Here is a 20,664-nt window from a genome sequence, read left to right as displayed (position 1 = left end):
TGTTCTTCCTTATTCTTGTCTTTCCCAGGCCCTGTCCTTGTGTAAAACTTCCTACATCCCTAACTTTGTCCAGTGCTGAGGAAGCTCACTGATTTGAAATATTACATTCGGTTTTTCTCTGTCTCTGCAAATGGCTGCCTGACCTGCTGAGCTTCTCCAGCTTTTGCTGATCCTTTAATAGCCACTTTACCATGCAACAATTCCCTTTTTATTTTGACCTTCAGATTCTGGCTCCTTGGCTCAAAAATGTTTCAGAAGTAATACTTGCAAGTCATGGCAATGATTTTTTTTAGTATGTGGATAAAAAACTGGCAGGTATGTTTCTCAGTGTCACCGCTCTTCGGTAGCCCCACTTCTTGCTAATACTTGAGGTCTAGTAGAAGCAAGCAATGCCCCTGTAAAAGAGCAAGGTCACACTTACAGTTCACATTTCTACACCTCATTGGGTGAAGCATTACAGACGAGTGTTAATAATGTGTGCTCACTTGCTCTTTGCTTTTTTTTGTTATAATATATACATGTTTGCACTAATTTAGTTCCACATTAACAGTTATGAGCCCTACCAATTACAATGAATGAAAAAGCAAATTCAGACTAATTTGCCCAAGTCTTAAAGCAGCAGTAGCTCCTTTCAGCATTTATTGGGAGTCAAGTGTTCACTGCTCTCCATCTCAATGTCTACCAATATTTAATGGTGAATACATTTCTTTGAAAACGTGAGCAAGATAATGTTGCAACCAACTCTTTTGGGCTACAGCACACAGACTGAGAGTCAGTCAGTGTCAAGAATATAATCCTTCCATGTACATGATAAAAAGGGACTACAACGGCTTTAAGAATGATTTACAATTACTCTTCTCTGGGCCCAACTGTAACAATAGTATTAACCCTTTGAGAACAGCAGTCATTATTTTAAAGCACTAATTCCTGAAACAAAATAAGGCTACAATGCCTCCATTTTCCTCATAGTGTCTTATTTTGATGTACTGTAAGTGTTTGTCCTATGTTCCTCACTCTAACTGTGCTTTGTAAAAACCAGCATAATGTACGTTCATTCACACAAACATTAGGCTGACAGGAAATTATGTGTGAAAAGTTGCTGCTTGAAAGCTCCCACCTTTTCAAAAACAAGATGGCCAGTTCTCAAAGGGTTAAACACTCTTCCATAATAAAGTTATATGTTATATTTGAAGGATTTCTTTTTCAAAAAATATTCTGGAATAGCCCATAGTTTTATTTTGTGTGCAATTCCTTTTAGCATTGATGTGTAACACAGCTCTTCAACAGTAAGACATAGACTGTTAGCACTGACGCAGAGTGTGGTTCAGGTTTAACTTGAATTTTGTAGAACGTGAATTAACTTAGGTCTATGAATATTAATTACTAGTTAATTTAATACTGTTATCCATCAGTTTTATTTTGTGTGTTCTTTATTTTTTGCTGCCTGTCCAATAGTGGGTTCTATTTAAACATAAGACACAAGGCAGTCAATATTAATCCTGGTCTTTTTTTTATTTTCTGATTCCATATGTCCTTTGAAAAGGAAAAAAAAACCTGTAAATTGCTTAGAGCTGGGAAGCAGGTTGTGCACTTGGATTAACTTGGCATGAGTCATTTTATTTTAATACACAGAGCACATTGAAGTCTGAAGCTGTTGAGTTTCTTTCTCCTTCCCCTCTCTTGTATTGTTTTTAAAAAAACGGGTAAGACATCAGTAGATGTTTGCCAGATGGCATTGTGTAGATAGTCTACCAGAACACAAAGAGAAAAGAAAATAATAATTATGTACAACCAGACAGAAACAACCTCCAAATCTTTTAAATAGACAAGCTGCTGAAGCATATGATCATTTTACTGTTAATTTAACTAAAACTGGATTGATCTCTTGGAGATGAAAAATAAAGGAAAGATTACAATGTAGCAAAAAGAGAATTCTAGCCTTTGTAATATATATATTGCACACTAGGATAAGAAGCCATCTCTAGATCATATGGATTTTGTGTTTTTTTTTCTCTGTGGGGAGAACCTAATCCACTTACGATTAAATGGCTCTATACACATGGAGACAACAACTTTTTTTATATGGTTTGGAAAAAAAATGTTCTCCAATACTTGAATATGACCCCTTGGCACCTATGTTATTGATAACTGAATATTTTTCCACTTGAATCTAGTGCTGTTAGAAATTTAATATATGTGTTTTATTTATTTGATTGGTTTTGCATGACTGATGCAAGGGTTTGAGATTTTCACTCAATAAAAACTGGAAAAAAATAGCAACTGTTGTCACTGTTCAGTTCAACTTGTTTTGTTAAGATTGCCTTTAACAGCAAGAGAGATGTCTGCCCAAGTGGCGGAAATTTCCCAGCAATGGGATAAATAGAACAAGAGCTGGCCAAGTTGGTGGCGAGAGAAAGGTAGGAAATTCAGGGCAGTGTGAGAGAGAGAGAGAGAGAGAGAGCGAGCGCGTGATGAGGCCATCAAGTAATCAGAGCTTTACCTTTTGGACAAGGTAAACCCATAGAAAGGTCAGTTTAAATGAAGGTAGCATTAAAATCAAATAAAATTAACCCTTCGAGTGTTACAACCATCTTTCCAATACAAATGCGATTTGAATGTTATATGTGCGCAGTTCCTGGCATTAGACACTCACGGCAGCAATCCATGCTGAATGGTCATTGCTTTTTCAAACCTATCCTCAACCTGAAGAAGGGCTTATGCCCGAAATATTGATTCTCCTGCTCCTTAGATGCTGCCTGGCTTGCTGCGTTTTTACAGCACCACATTTTTCAACTATCCTCAACCTCGGCTGGTACAATGGTTTGCACTGCCTCCTCGCAGCACTAGGGACCTGGGTTCGATTCCACCCTCTGGTGAATGTGTCGAGCTTGTACATTTTACCTACGTCTCTGTGGGTTCCCTTTGGGTGCTTCAGTTTCCTCCCACAGTCCAAAGATGGGCAGGTTAGGTGAATTGGCCATGGGAAATGCAGGGTTATGGGATAGAGTAAGGGTATGGGTGGGTTGCTTTTCAGAGGGTCATTGTGGACTTGATGGGTTGAATGGACTGCTTCCACACTATGATTTTTTTTCCTTTTTGAAGTTCAAGTCCTCAAGTATTCTTGCCCAAATCAAGTGAAAACCTTATCATTCACTCTTTCCTATTAGGTTCATTATCTGCCAAAAATAGGAACAGGAGTAGGCCATTCAGCCCTTCAAGCCTACTCCCCCATTCAATATGACCATTGCTGAACATCCCACTCAGTCCCCTGTTCCCGTTTTCTCCCCATATCCTTTAATCTCGTTATACCTAAGGGCTATATCTCCTTCTTGAAAACATTGACTGTTTTGGCCTCAACTGTGGTAGTGGATTCCACAGGCTCCCCAAACTGGATGAAGAAATTTCTCTTCATCGCAATCCTAAATGGTTTAATCCTATATCCCCTGGGACACCCCTCCCCTCACCAACTCCTAGATCGATACCCCAGCGGTCTTCAGGAGCATCCTTCCTGCCTTTCCCCTGTCTCATTCAGTAAGAATTTTTAAAATTATTAGATTCCCTACAGTGTGGAAATGGGCCCTTCGGCCCAACCTGTCCACACCGACCCTCCGAAGAGTAACCCACCCAGACCCATTTCCCTCTAAATGACCAAACACTATGGGGCAATATAGCATGGCCAATTCACTTGACCTGCACATCTTTGGACTGTGGGAGGAAACTGGAGGGGAGAACATGCAAACTCCACACAGCCAGTCATCCAAGGCTGGAATCAAACCTGGGACACTGGTGCTGTGAGGCAGCAGTGCTAACCACTGAGCCACCATGGCCTATGAGATCCCTCCCTCGATCTTTTCGAAGACTATCAGAGGATTGTCTAATTTTCGTCTGGGAAGGTATGAAACAAGGAGCTCGTGCTTCTGAGATGGGGCAGAGTCCATGATAGAGTGGCACACTCAAAGGGGTGTTTATTGAAAGGGCTGGATAGACTCTGCGCCTGAGCACAATGTTCGTCTTTCAGTTTCACATCCACGATACATCCTGTCAGTGAAAGAGCAAAACATAGCCTCACTGGTCACACCTTCAACAGGACGGGGGAGTTAAGCTGATAACAGCATTGCTCGATCAATTACTTGTTACAGATCTAATAATAATTTGGTGAACTCTTAAACTTACCAATATGCTATAACATGATATTATCGCGGGTCCTATTTATAAAACTGGGTGTGAGACAATATGACCATTGTTTGTGGAGCAGGGGAGTTTTGACACTGAGGATGACACCTTGCCCTGCAATCACCAGTGACCTCAGCACTTAATGTGTTTTCAAATTCTTTACTTTGCAAAGTCTGTTCAGCTCCTCTGCAGCTCAGTGACAGAGATTATTTCCACATAAACTCATCGCGCTATCATTGAACATCACACTCCCTGTGGACCAGTACCTGGTGGGGGAGTGATGGAGTGGGGCTCCTCTACCATTCAAAAGGATCATGGCTGATTCAATATTGCTCATGTCCACTTTCCCATCCTTTCCCGGCTGATCAAGGATCAGACTTAAGTAGAAACAAGGACTCCATTTCCCACAGTTCCCTGAGCTCATTGAACTGTCATGTCACCTTACCATGTCACTGTGACAGCATTAGCAGAGAGGGTAGCACTGAGGCTGAACCTGACTCTGTGAGATAAAGAGAAATTATTTCCACAGGTTGGGGGGTTCTAGAACTAAGCGGGATGGTCTGAGAATGAGGGCGAGTGTTCAGCAGAGACATTAGAAAGCGCTTCTTCACCCAGAGGGTGGGAGAGGTTTGGAACTCTCTTCCATTCATGATAGTGGACAGTTGATCAGTTGTTAATTTTAAATCTGAGATAGATACATTTTTGCTAAAGCAAAGGGATTAAGGGATATGGGCCAAAGTCAGGTAAGTGGAGTTAGGTCACAGATCAGCTGTGATCTCATTGAATGACAAAGCAGGCTCATGTGGTCAAATAGCCTACTCCTGTTCTTTTGACCTTCCCACCTTGTCTGCGCTTTCAGATACACTGACTTCAAAGCCCTCCCAACCCCCAACCACCGAGAACAATGGGGTTACACTGACCAGTTTTGAGCTCTGATCCACGACCCATAACATTGGCATGTACTGGATTTTAACCTGAGACTATCCTCATGAGGCAGAGTTAATTATAGGCTGAATTTGCCAGGCCATCCACAGAGTGTATCAGTTGATGGTTAAACCCTAACATATTAGCCTAAAGAGAAAAGTAACAGATTAATATGGATTGAAAAATTGATGCAAAGACTATTTAGGCAATGTAGATGACATTATTTGTCATTTGATGGTACAGAACTGGAATATTATTAAAGAAAAGACATTCTGTCAAATCTTTCAGCCTAAAACTAATCAAGATAGATTGGAGAATACTTGCATTATAAATTGTTGTTTCCTTTGTAATTTGGCATTTTAGTGTGTGCCCTGATGAATGCAAGGTGGAAATTTTTCTTAGTACGTCTCTATTTTTCAGCATCGTAAAATATTAATTTTGAGAAGGTACTGGATAAAAAAAATACTGGATCCATGGTAAAAACAGGCACATAAAATTAAGGAGAAATATGCTTTAAATGACTGACTGATTACAGAAGTGAGACCAGTTTTTTTTGACACTAATGGGACGTGACATGACCCAGAAATCTGTGCTGGAAACTCTCAAAATTTTCACCTCCACAGACACAGACAGAATAGGATTAAATTAGGGAGGGAGTTTGACAAACTATGAGGGAGGGAGCTTGGGGAAGGATGGTCTTGTGGAGGTGCTAAATGTTTTGGAGATTAAAGCAGCATTTCATTGGTGGCAAATCGCATCACAAGAAGTCAAATCCAAACAGCACGAATCTTACTGAGAGCAAAGGAACAGGAATATTCGGGTATGTCAGCAAATAAAGATTGGAAAGTAAGAGTGTTTAAACTTTTAAAAAACACAAGAAATGTGCTTCTAGGCTGTGGTTAGGATATTGAATTTGACCAGTATCATTTAGACCCCAGTTGGGATTTCAAGCAGAATGCTGGAAAGGTAAGGTTAAAATGAAATTTTGCCATAATCCCAAAAGACAATAGGGCCACCCTGTCGTTGGATTGAGAGAGAGAGAAAGAGAGATGACTGGCAGTGAGTTTAACCTGAGGGTCACCATGCCTCAGGTAAGGGGAGAGGTTGAAAAGCAGAGTCTTTCACGGTAAGCTCAGTCAGAGATTGAACCCAGACTGCTGGCATCAGTCTGTATTACAAATATCTGTCCCAACTAATCGACCCTCATAGAAAGTTACAGACAATTCCCGGGGTTGCCAATGGGTTCCATTCCTGAGTTAATGTGCAAGTTGGGACACAGTGCAGGACGTTGTAAAGGAACTGCTTGTAAGAATGGGTTTGTAGGTCGGATCTTTAAAATCATGTCCCTGTGTGGGATCACGTTCACAAATACAAACATTAGAAAGTCAACTTCTGTAAATTGGGGACCCCTTTGTGTTACAGACATAGAAACAGAGCAGACATTCATTGGAATCCTACAAGGACTCTGGACAGGAACAATGCATTGCAGCTGTTAGAAATAAGAAATGAATAATCAGTAGGTCACGTAGCATCTGTGGAGAGGGAAACACATTTCAGTAAATTGCAACATTTAAGAGGCATTTGGATGGGTATATGAATAGAAAGGGTTTGGAGGGATATGGGCTGGGTGCTGGCAGGTGGGACTAGATTGGGTTGGCATGGACCGAAGGGTCTGTTTCCATGCTGTTCATCTCTACGACTCTATGACCTTTCATTAGAACCTGACGCATGAATGATTAGGAAACAAAATAATTTGCCATAAGGAACTATCAAGTTAAAGACTGTGACTGGTATACATTTTATATCTTATACCCTGGAGCTCTGCAAAGATGACATTCACTTCAACATGAGGAACCGTGTTTCATCTTAATGTATCCTCTATATTTACTGCTTTCAGCCATGTCTAATAGTTTGTTTAATTTCCTCTGCATCCACATCCAGGCTGAACTAATCAATCAGTTCTGAAGAAGGATCATATCGGATTCAAAACATTAATTCTGTTTCTCTCTTCACAGATGCTGCTAGGTCTGCTGAGTTTCTCAAGCACAGTCAGTTTTAATTAAACACAGGAAATGACAATAATGAAGAAATTCATATAATCTAATGCAGAGTAACAGACACAACAGCATCATTTAATATGAAAGGGGAGGGAAAGGTGACTATTGTGGAGCACTATCACTAAAGAATTCACAGTGTAGTCTGGGGCGAAATTATTTCTGTGATCCAATGGAACAAAGTAAGTCAAGGTTTGTGAATGAAAACAGTTTTCAGAAATTTATTCTCTACTGAATGTTCAGGATTGTATCAGAGACAAGTGGCACATTAGAAAACTCTGATAACTGGTGTTTCTTTTCAGTATGAAGAATGGTTGTACGTACATTGTTAAATATAGAACAATATAGCACAGGAACATCTGAAGGTTAGTTTTATTACTTTAATTGAGGAACCAGGTGTGTACACATCAAGAAACCTCTCAAATACTCATTTTGCTTGGAGCAGCTGTAGTTTTTATAGTTTTACTGTAATTGCTAAGGATGGTGCTGAGAACTCCACAATGATATTAACATGAGACAGGACATTCTCAATCCCCAATCTCTCATTCCTAGGCCTTTAATGCACACTCTCATCCATGTTTTTCATAATCTCTGCATTCTGCAGTGCTTGTTTTTGTTGCTACTGTTTCCTCTTGTGATGACCTATTTGTTGGGAAAAGCTTGTATCTTCCTTGAAGGGATGACCCGTTAAAACCGAAACATTCTGGGCATGTATTCTGAAATTCAGGGATCAGTAGCATCCTGGGTATGACCTCATTAGGGTTCCAAAAAAAATGCCCATGTGACCTGAGGGAATGAGCCGCTAGGAAGCAAAGGGTAAACAGAAAGCTAATTGCAGTGTGCTTAGACTGTTTGGCAATTCAGAAGACACTGTAATTTTGAGTAGACTCATAGAGATGTGCAGCATGGAAATAGACCCTTTCGTCCAACTCGTCCATGCCGACCAGATATCCTAAATTAACCTAGTCCAATTTGCCAGCATTTGGCCCATATCCCTACCAGCCTCCACCACATCCTCTGGCAGTTCATTCCATACACATACCACCTTCTGTGTGAAAAAGTTGTCCCTCAGATCCCTTTTAAATCTTTCTCCTCTCATCTTAACCTACACCCTTTAGTTTTGGACTCCCCTACAGTGGAGCAAAGACCTTGGCGTTTTACACTATCCATGCCCCTGATGATTTTATAAACCTCTATAATGTCACCCTTCAGCCTCTGACACTCCAGGGAAAACAGCCCCAGCCTGTTCAGCCTCTCCCTATAGCCCAAATCCTCCAATCCTGGAAACATCCTTGTAAATCTTTTCTGCACCCTTTCAAGTTTCACAACAAGAGGGAACAAACCAAGATTTGTCCCGAATGGAAGAGTTCTGTGTTTTGGAAACAAAGCATGGTGTTGAACCAACTCTGAGAATAGAGCAGAGACTGTATTACTGTGTCTGTTCTACAATTGCAAAGAACAGAGCTGAAAGGCACAGGATTGTGAATTGGTCAAGACTCCTTGCTTCTGTTTCAGTGTTGCCAGAATCCACCAAAACATTTTAAGGCCAACAGAAAAGGGCACCTTCAGGATTCTGCACTATCTGGACTATCGTGCTTCAAGCGCAGGAAGATTCATAGACATGCACCTTCTGGTGGGAACCCTGTCCATGAGCTTCAGATGGAGCATGGTGGTAGGGAAAGGTCAAAGTTGGTGAGATGCACATGGTGCCACATCTGTGCAAGTAGTATTGGGTGTGTTTGATAACTAGTCAAGACCTGGCTGTTGGATTGACTATTTGAAAAGAAAATTGCCTTTCACATGAAATATCCTTTCCCTGTCAATTTCAGCTCAAGATTTGGTTTAATCCAGTGAACATTCTAAACATTACAGTCAGTTTTCTTCCTGTTGACAATGAGGAGATGATTTTCATTTTATTTTAACATTGTTGGTCTCCATGGAGATTGTAGTACTTCCTTTCTCTAAATCCATTGACAATCCTCTGCAGTATTCTACCCAAGTCACATTCTTCCAGAATATTTTTACAGCCTTGCGTTTGGTTTAGTGAAGATCATGGTTTCCATCTTCCAAGTCTAATATAATTTTATCCTCCCTGCTCTATCAGCTGGAGATTTGGCAGCTCAGAACCTGTGACCTCTGGTCCACGTGACTTACTGCAACAGAATCTTTACCATTGTCTTTAAACCAGTGAGAGGAACGGGAATATGATTGAATAATTCTTTGAGAAGTATCTCTAATTCCTCTCGAGTTGAGCTTTGGTGGAACCAAATCTTGCATCAAATCCTTGAAAACACGAGAGTGTTTGTGTTGCTTTATGACTGATCATGGAGGTTTTAGGTCAGCTGATAAATTTTAATTAACAAATGAGCTAAAACATACTAAACAAATCAGCTAATAAATACCTGGCCATGTAAATTGGAGATGTACACCACAAAGCAATAATGTTCCTTCCAATGCTGCTCTTAACACAACAAACAATACAATTACAAAGTCTTCAGGAGTGGGCAAGTTGGAATGGTCAATACACGAGAATGGCATACAGTCTCAAAAAACACAATCTGTGGCAATAAACCGAGTACAGTAATAGGTCCAATTTCTTAAAAATTGTGAAAGACTCAGAGATGAGTCACCAATCCAATGACACTGAGCAATACTTTGAGGTAGAAATTTGTCAAAATGATTTCAACATAATTTAGGACATAAAGTTCATAATTTCTCCTCTTTTTATAAAAGCAAAGGCACATTCAATAAAAATGATGTTTAGTCAGTTGGGGGTGCCACGAAATAAACTCCATTCATTTTTGAAAGTGATTGAACCACAATTCTTGTGATGAATGACATCAACGCAGCTTCCCAATTAAATTAGTCACATAACTATTGGGCTGCCTCACAGCACCAGGGACCCGGGTTCAATTCCAGCCTCAGGCGACTTTCTATGTGGAGTTTGCACATTTCTCCCTGTGTCTGCGTGGGTTTCCTCCAGGTGCTCCGGTTTCCTCCCACAGTCCAATGATGTGCAGGTTAGGTGAATTGGCCACGCTAAATTGCCCATTGTTCAGGGATGTATAGGCTAGGTGCATTAGGGGAAACAGAGAGAAATAGGATAGGGGAATGGGTCTGGGTGGGTTATTGTTCAGAGGGTCCACGTGGACCTGTTGGGCCGAAGGGCCTGTTTCCACACTGTACGGGTTCTATGATAACTAACCACTGGCAGCAGATCAGACTGTACATACACAGTGTGGTCTCACACTGTTGTATTTGTCTACATACTATCAATCCAGTTCAAGCTCAATGTTAAGGAAGATTGGAAGGATGTGCTGATAGGCTAAGGTGAATGAGGCTCGTGTGGAACATAAAGGCTATCACAGACCAGTTGGGCTGAATGGTCTGGTTGTGTGCTTTAGATTCTGGGTATCTCCATTCTCTCTATCTCCTATCACAGAGTCTCTGTGACACCTACTACATTGTATCATGGAGTGTGCAGTTCTGCCTCTGTCTCTCGGATGGTCAGTGAGGAATCACTAAGATCCTTCCTTCCTCATGCACTCACAGCCTCTCACTCTGTGCCCCTGTCGGACCAGCTGAGATTGGGTACTCGTGATTTGTCTGAGCACAGGGTTCTATGCTGCATGCAGGAAACAGGGAGAGAGAAAGGCCAAAAGCAGAAATTACTTACCACTTCCCCACACTATAACTTCACTGCACCTTCAGGAAGATTAATGATTAATTTATATTGCAGGATAAGCTGAGCTCTGGACTGTGTTTGCTGTCACACTATCATTGTGGTGTCTAAATGTAACAAACGTGGATCTCATTTACTTGAAGATCTCTTGTGGAGTTTCTTTATAAAGACAATGTAGAGCGAGCTCAAACACACCCCACGCCTTGACTGTAACAATGCAGAAAGTCTGTTATCATGTGACAACAGATGGCTGCTTGGCTTATTTGCATGTTGAGCTCTTAAAGGGACATCATGCCAAGATAGTAACACACTTGATTGGACAAATACCTTCAGGGATGAAGTCTGTAGTTTCAGCCAATATTACTATCCCTCAAGATTGCCATTGCATTGTTAATGTTCTTTACAATGGATCCAGAAAACCAGAGTTCCTATCTGTCTCAGAACATTTGTGGAGTATTTAATGGAATAAAAGGTGAATTTTAGGACAATCCTGTTCATACTGCTGCCAGTTAAAGGGCTGCAGTGTCAGGGGTCAGGTAGAAAGCTGGTGGCCACTCATTGCTGCTTATACAGTCGTATAGCCCGAGAGATGTACAGCACGGAAATAGATCCTCCAGTTCAACTCACCCATGCCAACCAGATATCCTAAAGTAATCTAGTCCCATTTCCCAGCTTTTGCCCCAAACCTCTCTAACCCTTCCTGTCTTAGTGGTCTTTGGAATACAGGATCAAACACTTTCACAAAATGAAGAGAGAGGAAAGAAATGTGACAGCAATTTGAAAATTGCAAGGGGAGTAGTTTCAACACTTGTGTGGTGTAGGTACAATATAGAGCAACAAATGGTTAGCAATGTATTTCAAAACATTGAGGGTGTAAAATTATTTGGGGCTGATATGTGTACATTTCCAAGGAGAACATACATCATAAAAACACCAGAAAAATGCTATAAACACCCAGTGGATGAGGACCAGCTGTGGAGGAAAATGCAGTTAACAATTCAGATCAAAGAACTGAACACAAACCTTAGTTGGTCCATCTCTCTTTAGTCCTTGACTCATGCAACAAAACCAGAAAAACATGGCTACATCAAAACTCTTTAAAAAAAGTTCTTATTTAACTAAAAGGCTTCCCTTCACTTTCACCTGTCCTGAAAGTTAGATCACTTCCTTGATAAGACTTTTGTCAGCATTGCCTTTTCTGTATACCTTAGCTCCAGGCGGTAACCGTAATTTAACCCAAAACAATATCCCCATCTCGTACCTTTACATTCACACTCACAGCAACAGCGGACCCCTAACTGATTGGATTTCTCTCCACTTCAATTGCTCAGGCCTCAGAGCCACTGGGTAGCATTGACAGTCTTTGGTGTATATAGTGGTTGCCATGACTACCAGACACTTCATAGCCCTTACAGTCACTTAAGTACTTTTGAAATATATTCACTACAATACAGGAAACAGGACAGCTAATGTATACACAGCAAGCTTCTATAAACAGCAACATTACACCTTAGTGATGGGCAAGTTGTTGGAGGGAATCCTGAGGGACAGGACGTACATGTATTTGGAAAGGCAAGGACTGATTAGGGATAGTCAACATGGCTTTGCGTGTGGGAAATCATGTCTCACAAACTTGTTTGAGTTTTTTGAAGAAGTAACAAAGAAGGTTGATGAGGGCAGAGCAGTAGATGTGATCTATATGGACTTCAGTAAGGTGTTCGACAAGGTTCCCCATGGAAGACTGATTAGCAAGGTTAGATCGCATGGAATACAGGGAGAACTAGCCGTTACGATACAGAACTGGCTCAAAGGTAGAAGACAGAGGGTGGTAGTGGAGGGTTGTTTTTCAGACTGGAGGCCGGTGACCAGTGGAATGCCACAAGGATTGGTGCTGGATCCTCTACTTTTTGTCATTTACATAAATTATTTGGATGCGAGCATAAGAGGTACGGTTGGTAAGTTTGCAGATGACACCAAAATTGGAGGTGTAGTGGACAGCGAAGAAGGTTACCTCAGATTACAACAGGATCTGGACCAGATGGATCAATGGGATGAGAAGTGGCAGATGGAGTTTAATTCAGATAAATGCGAACTGCTGCATTTTGGGAAAGCAAACCTTAGCAGGACTTATACACTTAATGGTAAGGTCCTAGGGAGTGTTACTGAACAAAGAGACCTTGGAGTGCAGATTCATAGCCCCTTGAAAGTGGAGTCGCAGGTAGATAGGATAGTGAAGAAGGCGTTTGGTATACTTTCCTTTATTGGTTAGGGTATTGAGTACAGGAGTTGGGAGGTCATGTTGCAGCTGTACAGGATATTGGTTAGGCCACTGTTGGAATATTGCATGCAATTCTGGTCTCCTTCCTATCGGAAAGATGTTGTGAAACTTGAAAGGGTTCAGAAAAGATTTACAAGGATGTTGCCAGGGTTGGAGAATTTGAGCTATAGGGAGAGGCTGAATAGGCTGGGGCTGTTTTCCCTGGAGCGTCGGAGGCTGAGGGGTGACTTTATAGAGGTTTACAAAATTATAAGGGGCATGGATAGGGTAAGTAGACAAAGTCTTTTCCCTGGGGTCGGGGAGTCCAGAACTAGAGGGCATATGTTTAGGGTGAGAGGGGAAAGATATAAAAGAGACTTAAGGGGCAACTTTTTCATGCAGAGGGTGGTGTGTGTATGGAATGAACTGCCAGAGGAAGTGGTGGAGGCTGATACAATTGCAACATTTAAAAAGCATTTGGATGGGTATAATGAATAGGAAGGGTTTGGAGGGATATGGGCTGGGTGCTGGCAGGTGGGACTAGATTGGGTTGGGATATCTGGTCGGTGTGGACAGATTGGACTGAAGGGTCTGTTTCCGTGCTGTACATCTCTATGACTACTAACCAGAATTTGTAATATTGGATAAACATTGGGCAGGTGTTATGGATGGTGATATAATCTGAACCCTGACACACAATTGAAGTAGTGCTGGGGACCTGTACTTCAGTTTGAAAAGTCAGCTGGGACCTCTGTTTACATCTCATCAAAAAAATGTTTTTTTCTGACAGTGCAGCACTCTTTCTGGACTGCACTGGAGAGTCAGCCTTCTTATTTGTCCTGGAGTACACAGGATACTGGCTCAGAGACAAGACTCTGCATTCATTACCAACTCAGCAAAGGCCAAAGCCTAGTTCATTGTTTGTGTGAACATTTGTGGAGATGGACTGGGCATGTTCTAATCATAGTATCTCTACAATGAGGAAAGAGGTCATTCGGCCCATTGAGTCCATACTGACCTCTGAAGAGCATTCCTCTACCCTGTAACCCGGGACCCTATGGTACAATTTAGCATGGCCAATTCACCTGACCTGCACATCTTGGATTGTGGGAGGAAACCGGAGCACCTGGGAAGAATGTGCAAACTCCACATAGACAGTCACTCAAGACTGGAATCAAACCAGGTCCCTGATGCCATGAGGCAGCAGTGCTAACTGAGCCACCCTCCCTACTCAGTGCTATATCTAAACTGCAAACTACCAGTCAATCAACTCATTCCCAAAACTGACAGTTAACCAACTCCTTGGCCATATGTTTCCAAGAACAGATGTGCAGAAAGACTGGTCCTTGGATCTTCCCACAACTTGGAATTTGCATCATCACACAGGGTTCCTCTTTCTGTTCAGATGGGGAATGTCCCAGCATATTGAAGTCCTGGCCATTTGTCCCTGCAGAATCTCCACAACAGTAAAGTGCGGATGATCCCTCAGTAAATGGGACATGAACAAAGATTCTGATCAGTTTGTGTTTGTTAGAACAAGGAGCAGAAGTTTGCAATCCAACCCCATGAGCCTGCTCCACCAGTCAGTAAGAGCTATTAGAATCATAGAGACATACAGCATGGAAACAGACCCTTCGGCCCAACCTGTCCATGCCGACCAGATATCCCAACCCAATCTAGTCCCACCCGCCAGCACCCGGCCCATCTCCCCCCAAACCCTTCCTATTCATATACCCATCCAGATGCCTTTTAAATGTTGCAATTGTACCAGCCTCCACCACATCCTCTGGCAATTCCTCAATGCCATGTCCTAGATTTTCTAGGCAAGGCTATTATATGGACAGAGCTGGGTGGTGAGGCTGCTTGCTAAAGAGACAAGTGCACTTGTGTTTTAGAAATCGGGTTTGATGAGAAAGAAGATGAACTCCTGAGATGTCCTGTGACCTCAGTAGTTGTACTAGGACTCTGCTGGAAGGTCAGAGCTCGTACAGCTCAGAGCATGCTGCTGTGTTGCCACACCATCAGGTACAGATTGAACATGAACAATGTTTAAAACAAACCAACTGAGCAGAGTTTGTGTGAAAATCTGAAGAACCCATGCTGAAATATTTGACGGTGAACAATACGCCAAAAATCACATTAGGTTAAGTAGCCAAGTGAAGAAATCCCTTGAGCTATTTGTGAATTTACACTTTAATCACAGCACTCCATTGTGCACTATTTTAGTTTAAATGTAAAGAGCTAACTGCATTATAGAGACTGGGAGCATTATGCGTTTCATGAGCTGAACTTGTTTTTTTATCAACCATTACGACTTCCATTTACAGCAGACAATACAATGAAATCAATGGTTTTTAGACAAATGAAAGATATTCTGTGACAGATTTCCCCTAAAATTATCTGCCAAACAAAAGCTCAACGGTTTCAGTCCAATTGTGTGGCTTTGATTTTAAATTAATGATTAATTTAATTTGTAAATGTGAAGTGTATTTGCACCTGTCTCTCATGTATGGCACAGAGAATCCCATCAAAAATCAACACCTTGATGATAAAATATGTTAGAAACAACCAATTTCTGTCATTCCATCTATTATATATTGAAAATGAGCTCTCTTTATTTCAAAAAGTGAATATAACGTTATTTATACATCACAGCTTTTTGCAACAAAGTCTCTAATATCCATTAGCCTTTTAATGTGGTTAAAATGTCATTTTTGATGAATTTCTTTTTTAATCACTTCATCAACAGTGATTATTAAAATTCTCTGTGAACCTCATACAAATTGACCTGAAGCTGTGTTTAAAAGGTTTTCTTTTACAAATTCAGTAAAATAATTAGCAAAGTAACCATGTTAAAGCTATCACTGAATATCCCATTTCCTATAGTCCTTACCAACACCATGTAACACAGATTTTTGACACAGATACAGCTCCCATTGTAACAGATTTTCTTCCACTCTGAAGGGCCAGTTTCTAGCCATGTTTCCCATTATTTAACACTTGTCTCCCACTGTAGGCAGCTGACCCCATCCCCACAAGTTTCACCATGTGGAAGGCATCACTGGGGAGATGAATTCTGTGGAACAAGGCAGCAACTCCATTAGCTAATGTGGAGCAATATTGGGAAGGGTCTTCATCAGGTCCTGCTTACTCAAGCCATTAAGTTGACACAGAAACAAGACAGCATCAATGAAAATCTAGAACATGGGCATTGAGGAATAGCTCTCACTGTCTGGTGGAGTAGGCCAGGGGCCGGATTGCCAATTCTGTTCCTAGTTCTTGGCTCTTCTGTTCTTGACAATGTGGAACGACCAATTATCATTGACCTTTCTGTAGAATATGTTTGAAGCCTGAGCCAAAGCATCGTGGAAATTGTCCTCACAAGCCTGTCAAATTCATCATCACCTTTCATCAAAAGACCTTAAACCTGAGTTAGAAACAGCATCTAGACTATTCCATGATAAGATATTAGTTAGGAATTAGCTACGGGCCCAGATCACCAGGGAGGGCTGACTGTAAAATTGGAATTCCAGTTTGTAGTCTCCAGAATCAGACACAATGCATTGACATTCATGAAGTACATGGAGAGGGTAAATTGACAAGGTCTTTTCCCTGGGGGAGAGGAGTGCAGAATTAGAGGACATAGATTCAGGGTGAGAGGGGAAAGATATAAAAGGGACTTAAGTGGGAAACTTTTTCACACAGAGGGTGGTGTGTTTTTGTATGGAATGATCTGCCAGAGGAAGTGGTGGAACCTGGTACAGATACAACACTTAAAAGGCATCTGGATGATTATATAAATAGGAAGGAATTAGAGGGATATGGGCCAAGTGCTGGCAAATGAGACCAGTTTAGGATATCTGGTCAGCAGAAGATTAAAGGAGATTAAAGGTACAGGTGATGAAATATCTGAAATATTTTAGGTTGAGTGCTGTTGGCAACTGGGAAAATGCCATAGTGAGGGAAGGCATCTGTTGGGGTAAACTGGAATGTGATGTTCAAATTGTCACTTGCAATCACACCTCTCAAGTCCAACAATTGAACCTTTGGTCCTCCATTCACCATCCCTTCATCAGCTCACGATTGACTTAGCTGTTGTCTTATCCTTGGAACACCCTTTGCCCCATTTCCCATCAAAACTGACCCTCCTGCAAAGGCCTCATTTTTTGTTGCTTCAAGTTAATGAGGTAGAGGGGTCAGTGATTCATATAACGAACAGCATTCACACAAGCTCTGCATTCTGATGGAAGTTACCAGACTCAAAATAGCAACTCTGTTTCTCTCTCCACAGATGCTGTCAGACCTGCTGAGTTTCTCCAGCACTTCCTGTTTTTGTTTCAGATTTCAAGCATCTGCAGTTTTTTGTGTATATGTCACCAGCCCTCATTAAACTGCAGTCTTCATCCTTTGTAAATGTCCAGAAACTCTGCTGCCTTTATCCAATCCCACACCAGTTCTTGATGACTCATCTCCCTTGTCCTTGCTGATCTATTAAGATCTCATTCTCCAATGTCTCCAATCTAGCATTTGCATTTTCAACCAGAGATTTTATTCATTCTTTCATGGGATGTGAACATTATTGAGCAGGAGAATCGACGTTTCGGGCATGAGCCCTTCTTTCCTGAAGAAGGGCTCATGCCGGTAATGTCGACTCTCCTGTTCCTTGGATGCTGCCTGATCTGCAGCGTTTTTCCAGCAACACATTTTCAGTTCTGATCTCCAGCATCTGCAGTCCTCGCTTTCTCCATGTGAACATTATTGGCTGGGCTAGCATTGGTTTCTTATCCCTCACCACTCTTGAGAAGGCAGTGGTGAGCTGCTTCCTTGAAATGGTAAATTCTTAAGTGTTGTAAGTAAACCCACAATGCCGGTAGGGAGGGAATTCCTGGATTATGACTCAGTAACACTAAAGGAACAGCAGATATATTTCCAAGTTGGGATGGTGGGTGGTTTGGAGGGAAACTTGCAGGAGGTGGTGTTCCCATGTTTCTGCCATCCTTGCCTTTCTAGATGGAAGAGGTTACAGGTTTAAAAAATGCTGTCTAAGGAAGATCAGCAAATTGTTTTAGTTTATTTTATAGATGGTACATGCTGATACCACTGTGTGTCAATGGTGGAGAAAATGTATGTTAAGATGGTGCCAATGAAGTGGGTTGATTTGTCCTGGATGGTGTCAAGTTTCTTGAGTGTTGTTGGAGCTGCATCCAGGCAAGTGGGAAGTATTTCATCACACTCCTGACTTGTATCTTGTAGTCAGTGGTCAGGCTTTAGGAAGTCAGGAGGTGAGTTACTTGCCACAGTATTCCCATCCTTTGCCTGTTCTTGTAGCCTCTATACATATAAGGCTGGGCCAGTTCAGTTTCTGATCAATGGAAACCCTGGATATTGATAGTGCGGGGGCGGGGACAGGGGGAGGGGGAATAAAGTGACTGTAATGCCATTATTATCAAGAGGAGATGGTCTGGTCAAAGTGGGTGGAGGTTTTGTCACCAGTGGTGAGATTACAAAACGGCTAGAGTGTGCAAAAACCAGAACTAGAGCAATGGAGCAATCCTGAACATTTAGAGCTGGAGAAAATTAACAAGATTTGAACAAACACATGAGACATTTAAAGTAGGCAATAGGCTCCATGAAGCAAAGTGTTTAACAACTTCTGGTTTAGGAAGGGTGAAACAAATAAGTGTTCAAGATATTCAGTCTACATCATTAATAAAAAAGATGAAATTGTCTTGCAAGAAATAAACCGAACAGCGGGCGGCACAGTGGTTAGCATTGCTGCCTCGCAGCGCCAGAGACCTGGGTTCAATTCCCACCTCAGGCGACCATCTGTGTGGAGTTTGCACATTCTCCCCGTGACTATGTGGGTTTCCTCTGGGTGCTCAGTTGGCCATTTTAAATTGCCCGTAGTGTTAGGTGAAGGGGTAAATGTAGGGGAATGGGTCTGTGTGAGTTGCTGTTTGGAAGATCGGTGTGGACTTGTTGGGCTGAAGGGTCTGTTTCCAGACTGTAAGTAATCTAAAGCTGAAGTCGCCACAGTCTAATCAGACCACTGGACTGCTGTCTCATTAGACAGGATGGTGAGGATTTAATGCGAGGGTCACCATACCTCAGGCAAGGGAAGAGGTTGAGAAGAAGAGTCCTCAGTTGGTGCGGGAATTGAACCCATGAAGTTGGCATCACTCAGCTTGGCCAACCAGCCGTCCAGCTAACTGAGCTGAAATAGAAGCGAGAAGTTAATATGAGGGCCCATCCTTGAAAGCAGACTGATTCCATATAGACTCAGACACAGCTCAGAACTGCACCTCTTTCCTGTTAAAGCCACTTTAACACAATGACAGAAAGCAAGTCTATCAAGCGCCTGGTGATTATTAATACGAAGAAAAGAAAGTGGCATTTTTTTACATCACAGCAATGTGATAGCACTGAATCTGTAGCTGGTCCAGTTGCTCTGAATCCCAATTTTTTTGCAGCAGTTGCAAATGTGAAAGACAAAGCTTGCCAAAGATTGGGTTTGCTCCGCTGGGGAAAGTGAAAGCCCACATTTCTCCTTGCACGATCCTCCCCACCCCAAATCATGTTTCAGGAAACACCAATTTGGGAATTAGAGCAAAAAACTGAAGCTGGATTGACCTACAGATATCAAACACGTGTAAGAGCAGCAAGACCATGCAGGTGTCTCCTAGCACCAGGCCGCACCTCCCTGACACCATTCACCTGCCTCCAAACAATAAACTTCCAATTGTGGTTGGAAGGGATGTTCAGCAAATTTGATAAGTTAATAAAGTTTCACAGAAGGCCTGTGGCAAAATCACAACATTTTTTCACTGTGTTATTTTGGTTGACCTACAAAAACTATATTTGAATGGAAGAATTGAAACGAACAAGTTCCTACTTGCTAATGCACATTTCTAAAAACTGACTTCCTTCAGACACAAAGGTCTCACATGTGGCACATATTAGGAGTGGTAATCACTCATTTTAGTTTGGGGACATGATCTAAATTGACATTTACGTTTTCAAAATTACCTCAGCTCCCTGTGCTGGAATCTGTGGGTAATTTGTGTCACTCTCACTAATGGTAAATGTCACTCCGAAAATTTCCTTGAGACTGGCAGCTCTGCAACACTCTCCAATGGAGACCCAGACAATTAAAACACTTCATCTGAAGGATTTTACTATTTAAACAAAAAATACAAGAAACAACATGACCAGTTACTTCATATGTTTGACACCTGATCGTTGATTTCAGTAGAACAACAATAAATCCTGTAAGCATCGGATGGCCTTTAAACTTTTGACATTATTTATGTATAAACTTCTGTCCAAACGATTTCTTCTAAATATTAAACACTAAATAATTTACACAGTAGCTCTACAAATGTGCATAAGCCAAAGAATAGTTTTCGTTTCTCAAAATTCATTTGTAAGAGAAGGCAGTGGCAGTGAAATGTTTTGAGTTAGTGCCAATAAATGATGTAGTACAATTTTTAAAAAGATATTTTCTAATCAGCCTGTTCCGAGAAGTGATTACTCACCTCTGGAGCAGGTGGGACTTGAACCTGAGCTTCCTCGTC

The sequence above is a fragment of the Hemiscyllium ocellatum genome, chromosome 37 (genome assembly GCF_020745735.1).
Source record: "Hemiscyllium ocellatum isolate sHemOce1 chromosome 37, sHemOce1.pat.X.cur, whole genome shotgun sequence".
Classification (NCBI taxonomy): domain Eukaryota; kingdom Metazoa; phylum Chordata; class Chondrichthyes; order Orectolobiformes; family Hemiscylliidae; genus Hemiscyllium; species Hemiscyllium ocellatum.
The sequence above is the reverse complement of the archived record's forward strand: the minus strand, read 5'-3'. Positions refer to the sequence as shown.